This window comes from Hippocampus comes, unplaced genomic scaffold (assembly GCF_001891065.2).
Source record: "Hippocampus comes isolate QL1 unplaced genomic scaffold, H_comes_QL1_v1.1 scaffold124, whole genome shotgun sequence".
Classification (NCBI taxonomy): Eukaryota; Metazoa; Chordata; class Actinopteri; order Syngnathiformes; family Syngnathidae; genus Hippocampus; species Hippocampus comes.
Genome location: NW_017805075.1, coordinates 71,288 through 79,292, shown reverse-complemented (window position 1 = coordinate 79,292; position 8,005 = coordinate 71,288). Strand labels below are relative to the sequence as shown.

General features: G+C 41.0%; 1 long non-coding RNA gene across 1 annotated transcript; it reads right to left on the bottom strand.

Moving 5' to 3' along the window:
* Nucleotides 1-6,853: 6,853 nt before the first annotated feature.
* On the bottom strand, nucleotides 6,854-7,392 carry LOC109513043 (uncharacterized). Its single transcript, XR_002167644.1, has 2 exons — nucleotides 7,006-7,392; nucleotides 6,854-6,921 (listed from the first exon to the last, which is right to left on the bottom strand). It is a non-coding gene; the product is annotated as an uncharacterized LOC109513043 (long non-coding RNA).
* Between the last annotated feature and the right edge of the window lie 613 nt (nucleotides 7,393-8,005).

The following is an 8,005-nucleotide window of genomic DNA, read 5'->3' as shown; positions in this document are numbered from 1 at the left end:
TTAAACACTTTGGACTTCGAAAGCTGTGTCATGTCACTTGGGGCAATTTCCAAGCAGCTGCAGGTCCCAAGAGCAACAGCGCAAACAACTGTTTGTAAGTATAAAGTGCATTATTAAATCAACATGGATTGTATTATTACACTGTTTTGTCATTGCCACGATCAGGTAGAAAATGCAACCTATCACCTGCTGCTGCGAAAAAACTGGTCCAGAGGTTGAAGAGTCAACCGAGAACCACCAAAAAGCAGATCTGCCAAGAATTAGAAGCTGCTGGAACACAGGTGTCAGTTTCCTCAGTCAAGAGCGTTTTGCATCGCCATGGACAGAGAGGCTGCCGTGCAAGAAGAAAGCCCTCCCTCTAAAAGCGGCAGCAGTGAAATTTGGTCAGAAGAACAACTTGAGGAAAGTCGGGTCCAAGTTGAAGAATGCCATCAAAACCCTGAAGAGCCAACGGCAAGAGTCTGAGGTTGGTTTCAACGTCACTCCTTGAAATGTATGAGGGTGGGGGGGGGTGATAGTATAGTATAGTATAATATAGTATAGTATAGTATAGAACCCGATCATTCAGGATTACCTCTCACACACTCCAATTGAAGCTCTTAAACACTATGGACTTCGAAAACTGTGTCATGTCAACTTGGAGCAATTTCCAAGCAGCTGCAGGTCTCAAGAGCAACAGTGCAAACAACTGTTTCTAAGTATAATGTGCATGATTAAATCAACATGTATTATTACACTGTTTTGTCATTGCCACAATCAGGTAGAAAATGCAAACTATCACCTACTGCTGCGAAAAAAATGGTCCAGAGGTTGAAGAGTCAACCGAGAACCACCAAAAAGCAGATCTGCCAAGAATTAGAAGCTGCTGGAACATAGGTGTCAGTTTCCTCAGTCAAGAGTGTTTTACATCGCCATGGACAGAGAGGCTGCCGTGCAAGAAGAAAGCCCTCCCTCCAAAAGCGGCAGCAGTGAAATTTGGTCAAAAGAACAACTTGAGGCAAGTCGGGTCCAAGTTAAAGAATGCCATCAAAACCCTGAAGAGCCAACTGCAAGAGTCTGAGGTTGGTTTCAACGTCACTCCTTGAAATGTATGAGGGGGGTGATAGTATAGTATAGTATAGTATAGTATAGTATAGTATAGTATAGAACCCGATCATTCAGGATTACCTCACACACTCCAATTGAAGCTTTTAAACACTTTGGACTTCGAAAGCTGTGTCATGTCACTTGGAGCAATTTCCAAGCAGCTGCAGGTTCCAAGAGCAACAGTGCAAACAACTGTTTGTAAGTATAAAGTGCATTATTAAATCAACATGTATTGTATTATTACACTGTTTTGTCATTGCCACGATCAGGTAGAAAATGCAACCTATCACCTGCTGCTGCGAAAAAACTGGTCCAGAGGTTGAAGAGTCAACCGAGAACCACCAAAAAGCAGATCTGCCAAGAATTAGAAGCTGCTGGAACACAGGTGTCAGTTTCTTCAGTCAAGAGTGTTTTGCATCGCCATGGACAGAGAGGCTGCTGTGCAAGAAAGCCCTCCCTCCAAAAGCGGCACCTTAAGGCTCGACTGAAGTTTGCTATTGATCACATAGACAAAGAAAAGAATTTCTGGAGAAGCTTCTGTGGTCAGACGAACCAAAAATTGAGCTTTTTAACCACAATGCCTAGCAATATGTTTGGGGAGGAATCGGTGAGGCCTTTAAGCCCAGGAACACGATGCCTAATGCGAAGCACGGTAGTTTTAGTTATTATGCTGTGGTGCTGTTTTGCTGCCACTGGAACTGGTGCTTTAAAAATACTAAATAGAATAATAATAAAGGAGGATTACCTTCTTCAAAATACGCTAACCTAAAATCATCAGCCAGACAATTGGGTGTGGGGCGTAGTGGTGTGTTTCAGGACAGGACAACAACCCCAAACACACATCAAAAGTGGTTATGGAATAGCTAAATCAGGCTAGAATTAAGAGTTTAGAATGGATTTCCCAAAGCCCAGACTTAAACCCCATTGAGAATGGACAATGCTGAAGAAACAAGTCCTTGTCAGAAAGCCAACAAATGTAACTGAACTGTACCAATTCTGCTAAGAGTGGTCAAAGATTTAACCACAAAGCTTGCCAGAAACTTGTGGATGGCTACCAAAAGCATTGAAGTGAAAATGGCCAACTGATATGTCAGCAAATATTACCATTGCTGTATGTATATTTTTGAACGAGCAGATGTGGTTACTTTTCTGTTAATCCATCGTAAAGAACCCCAAAAAATCATGAACGCGTGTTTTTTTTGGGGTGATTAAGAAGTATCCGTTACAGTTAAACTATCAAAAACTCAGGAGACCCATGACATTAGGTTCTTTACAAGGATATGTAAACTTTTGATCACAAAGGTAAACTTCAAGCTGATGTGTTCCTGTGGTGACCTCCAGTTGTGCTCTGTACTGGTTCGTCTCCTGTCCCACTGCCTGAAGTTGGCCGTGCAGCTGATCTCGCTCTTCACGGAGAGATGTCACGAGACATACCAGCTTCTCCATCTCAAACTGGATGTTGCCTCGCTCTGTGACCGCACACTCAAGCTCCTCAGACAGCCTCTGAATCTGTGATATGAGAATTTGGATTAGTTGGAATGACTATGACTGTATACACAAAAATATCAGTGTAAAATAGTGGTCAGGAGCGAAAATATATTTCGAACCAAAACCATAGATCCATAATAGAGAAAATACTCAGCTGTATTCATAAAGCACTTGAAAACAACCACCGCTGTATACAAAGTGATGTACATGGAGCAAAAATAATTAATACAACTAACAATAAAACAAAATAATAACGAAGACAGTAGAAATCACAAAAACAGTCAAATCAAAAATAAAGTCGCATGCTGAGTCAAAAGCCAAAGAATAAAAATGTGTTTTTAGACGAGTTCTAAAAATCGGCAGGGGGGGGCTTGCTGAATGTTTAGTGGAGTGTCATTCCGAAGAGAGGGACCAGCAACAAAAAAGGCTCGCTCCCCTCTGAGCCTCTGCTTACTTCTCTGTACCTCTAAGAGTGTCTGGTCCGCAGATCTGAGGTACCGGGCAGGTATGCAGGGGCTCATAGAGGTAAGGTGGGGCGAGGCCAATTCAAGATTTGAAAATGAATAACAGGATTTTAAAAAGAACTTTAAATTGTGAAGTGATGCCAGTGTAGGAGTTATGTGCCCCCTCTTACCAGTACCAGTGAAGAGGTGAGCAGCAGCAACTGGAGATGCTTAATGGAGGATTGCCTAATTCCAAAGTAAAACGCATTACAGTAACCTAGTCGAGATGTGATGAAGGCAAGAAATAGTGTTTCAACGTGCTCTTGAGAAAGGAGAGACTTTGCTTTAGCCAGCTGCCTAACATTAAACAAGCAGGATTTAACAACTGTTACTCATGCCTGATTTTGAAGTTCTTGGCATTTGCCAACGTCTATGTTTTCATTCATCAATAGGTTGACTTCTTCCTGTAGAACGTTGATCATCTCTTGAGCCATTATGAGCTCTGCCTGGTTCTCAGTCCTCTGAAAATAATCCACATTCTCAACATGAGCAATCACAGTGTACTTATCTAAAATCATATACAGTACATTTAGACAAGGGAAATGTTTGCGTTTCAGTGCACCCGAAATTCAAAAATAAAATTAAATCCTTAATTAAACTGTAAACATTTTTTTGACTGACCATGTCAAACCATACAATACTGAAAAACAAATTACATCAAATCAATAAATAATAATGCATTCACACTGATCAACATGAAATCGGGAGCACAATATTAAAAAAAAAAACGTTGCAAAACAAAAATATATAAAATAATTTGTGCTGATTTTTTTTTTTTTTTTAATCAAAGATGATGTCTGCAATGAGCACGTTTTGCAATGCACAGCTTTTCGAAGCGAGATTTGAAGCAAGACACAGCAACTCTCGGCTCCTGCTCAATGTGTAGCTGGGACTTGTATATTTTAGTTTACTGAAGTAGCAGTCACAAAGCGGGATGATTGTTGGCAATATTCGGCACGTTTTCACCGAAAAAAACTCAAGCGGCTTATCAGCGTGTAATGTCTTTAAGTGACGCCTTAATTTATTTGGCTTCATACTGTCCGCTACCAACATTTTTAAACACAGCAAGCACACCAATCTTTCCTCGTCTGCCACCGTAGTCACAGTGAGGGCAAGCTCTACATACGTCTCGTCATAGTTCCTCCCTTTGAATGCTCCCTGCGCAAACTGTCAATGAGAGCGCCACTGCCCCCTAATGTAGTGGAGGTGCCACTGCACTTTATTCTCGGACAGTACCAAAAAAATAAATAAATAAAAAAGTATGTTCCCGAGGTCAAACGCGCCCCCTCGACGGAACCTCGCGCCCCACTATTTGAGAAACACTGCGCCAAAATCACTCATTGTTTATGTGATTTTCTATGAAGTGTCCAGAGTCGATTTTGTTTGAGCATCAGTCTCAAGTAACGTCACTACTTTGTGTATAGGTCTATTTGTATCAATCTTGTTAGTGGTTTCTTCTTGTCAAAGGAAGTCTCACTAGTTTTCAGTCTAACCTTTCCGTCTGAGCTTTCCAATGTTTCAATCACTTTTGCCAATATGCTTCGTACTGTTCGAATTTGGCGTTCCCAAATGCCTCCCATATGGCTTGCAGATGGAACATTCATCACAAATTCACAACCGACAGCTCTTTGTGGTTCGTTATCCAAGTCTTTCATCAAATCCAAGAACTCTCTTCTAGCGCCCATAAATTTCCATCCTTGGTCGCATCTTAGTTGTCAAACTGGACCTCTTATGGCGATCAGAGTTCGCAGAGCGTTCATGAATGAATCTGTTGTTAAGTCATCAAGTGCTTCTATGTGCACCATTCGTGAACACAAACAGGTGGACAATAGTCGGTATTGTTTGGCTTCTTTTCGTCCTTCCTTTACAATAAATGGACCGAAGCAATCGACTCCACTATATGTGAAAGGAGCGGCTGTTTCTGTCCTTTCTTCCGGGAAATCTGCCATTTGCTGGACGTTTGCCGTTTTTCTGTATCTTCGACACTTCACACAGTGATAAAAATGTGAAGAAACAACATTTACACATCCTAGAATCCATATACCGTTTGCCCGTAATTCGTTCATGGTCATACCTCTTCCTTGGTGATGAACACGCACATGGTGGTGTTTAACGAGTCGAGATGACACATGCGATTTCTTGGGAAGTATTGCTGGGCGCTTGACATCATGGTGTAAGGCTGACTGAGATAATCTACCTCCCACTCTGAGAACTTTTGCCTTGTCCAGGAAAGCATTCAGCTGCTTAAGTCCAGTGGTTCTCAAATAGTGCCCCCCCCCCCCCAGGGGGGCGCGTTTGGCCTCGGGGAACATGCTTTTTTATTTTGATTTTTTTTTAACTGTCCGAAAATAAAGTGCAATTGCACCTCGACTACATTAGGGGGCAGTGGCGCTCACCTTGGCAGAGTGCGCAGGGAGCATTCGCTCGGTGTTTTGTTCGCACTGAGCATGCGCGCTTTGCACACGGCAGAGTATGAGTATGAAGTGTAGACACGAAGTCGACAGACGGAGAGAGAGATGGAGAAAAGAGGTCTACCGAAAGCGAAGATGAGTAAATATGACGAAGTGTATGTAGGGCTTGGCTTCACTGTGACTATAGTGGGAGGAAAGACATCGGACAGCATGAAGCCAAATGAATTAAGGCATCACTTAAAGACATTACACCCCTATCTCGTTGATAATTTTTTTTTTCAGATAAAACGTGCCGAATATTGCCAACAATCATCCCGTTTTGTGACTGCTACTTGTAGCTATTAATCCAGACATCATCTTTGATAAAAAAAAAAAAAAAATCAGCACAAATTATTTTATATATATTTTTTTAGCTGGTTAAAGTTGTTTTAATACTGTGCTCCTGAGATAATGTTGGTGATTAGTTTGAATGCATTATTAGTTATTGATTTTATGTAATTTTATTTTTCAGTGTCGTATGGTTTGACATGGTCAGTCAAAAAATATTTATAGTTAAATTAAGGAATTAATTTTACTTTTGAATTTCAGATGCACTTTAACTCTTTTCTGTTACAGTTAATAAAGCTATTCTTTGTTGTAAGTTGGTCCATATTTCTTTTTTTATTCTCTTATACGTACAGTGATACAGTGTTATGCAGAGGTGTACTTACAACAATTTTATAGACAAATAATACTACAGGTATTTATAGTCACGAGGGGGGGCGCAAGATGTTTTCTTCTTCTTGGGGGGGCATGACAGAAAATAATTGAGAACCACTGCTTTAGTCTATTGTGCTTGTGCAGGGAATTTACCTTGTTGGATCTGATTTTCTTGATCTCTTCTGCGAAAGCTTCGTTTTGCACCAGTTTGATTATGAACATCTCTGTAGCTTTCCTCTCTTCGAGATCTATGACTTTGTTCGTTCTTTGCAGAGTACCTTTAAACTCTGATGAACCTTTTCAATCTTGCAATAGCTTTCACTGCTCTTGACCAATCAGAGAATTTCTTCACACGTTCCAGCAATGGGTTGACTTCTTTTGACTGCACAGTGATGACTTTGTTCGTTCTTTGCAGAGTACCTTTAAACTCTGATGAACCTTTTCAATCTTGCAATAGCTTTTACTGCTCTTGACCAATCAGAGAATTTCTTCACACGTTCCAGCAATGGGTTGACTTCTTTTGACTGCACAGTGTATATCAGTGGTCCTCAACTAGAAATGCTGTCGGTCCACTTTTTATTTATTTTTAATAAGACCAAGGTCCGGTCCCATGCACGTGGATTTTTTGTTTAGAGTAGTGTAGCTCCAAAGTAACAAAACCAGGGCACGGTTTCCAAATGACGGGTGTTTAATAGTGTCTTTGGGGTTGTCTTGGTACACCAACACCGTGAAAACTGTTGGCAAAATAAAATACTTTCAACAATATACAACAGAGAAATAATACACGAGGCTAATACAAAATGTGGGCTAACGCTAACCTCATTGCCGCCTGCCACTTCGGAGGTCTTGGGCAACAAAAAATACACTTTTGATATCTACAGGACAAAATATAACGATTACAATCGTGTCTTACATTTAATTACATACACAACCAAATAAATCACAAATACCTTGAACAGATAGCGAACAGTCCTAATTGCTGCTGCTCTTCCTATGTCTTGCGTTCGAGTGTCTGTCCGTGACAGGGCAGGAATCACCTTACCACAGCGCAAGTCTCGCGATAATAGCGATAATATCGATAACATTGAAATAACGAAACTTAATTTATGCACAAAATACATATTTCACAACGCGAATACACAATGTACATAAAACAAACAAAAAATGTCCTCTTTGCCCTTAAAGTAGAAACAAAATTATTAGTTTCCAACTATTCTGATGACACTTACACTCCCACCAAAATCACTCATCCGGACAGAGGAGGTCGGCGGTCCGGTCGTGGATCGCAGTCCGCCAGTTGAGGAAGGCTGGTGTATATCCTTTTCGCACTTGTGGGTCCGTTTCAACAACTTCTCCCGCCATTTTCTGCTAAGCCCTTTCTATGAAGTGTCCAGAGTCGATTTTGTTTGAGCGTCAGTCTCAAGTAACGTCACTACTTTGTGTATCGGTCTATCTATTTGTATCAATCTTGTCAGTGGTTTTTCCCTTGTCAAAGGAAGTCTCACTCGTTTTCAGTCTAACCTTTCCGTCTGAGCTTTCCAATGTTTCAATCACTTTTGCCAGTTTGATTTTGAACATCTCTGTATCTTTCCTCTCTTCGAGATCTGTGACTTTGTTCGTTCTTTGCAGGATGCCTTTAAACTCTTTGATGAACCTTTTCAATCTTGCAATGGCCTTTACTGCTCTTGACCAATCAGAGAATTTCTTCACACGTTCCAGCAATGGGCTTACTTCTTTTGACTGCACAGTATGTGTATATCCCTTTCGCACTTCTGGGTCTGTTTCATCAACTTCTCCCACCTTTTTCTGCTTAGCTGG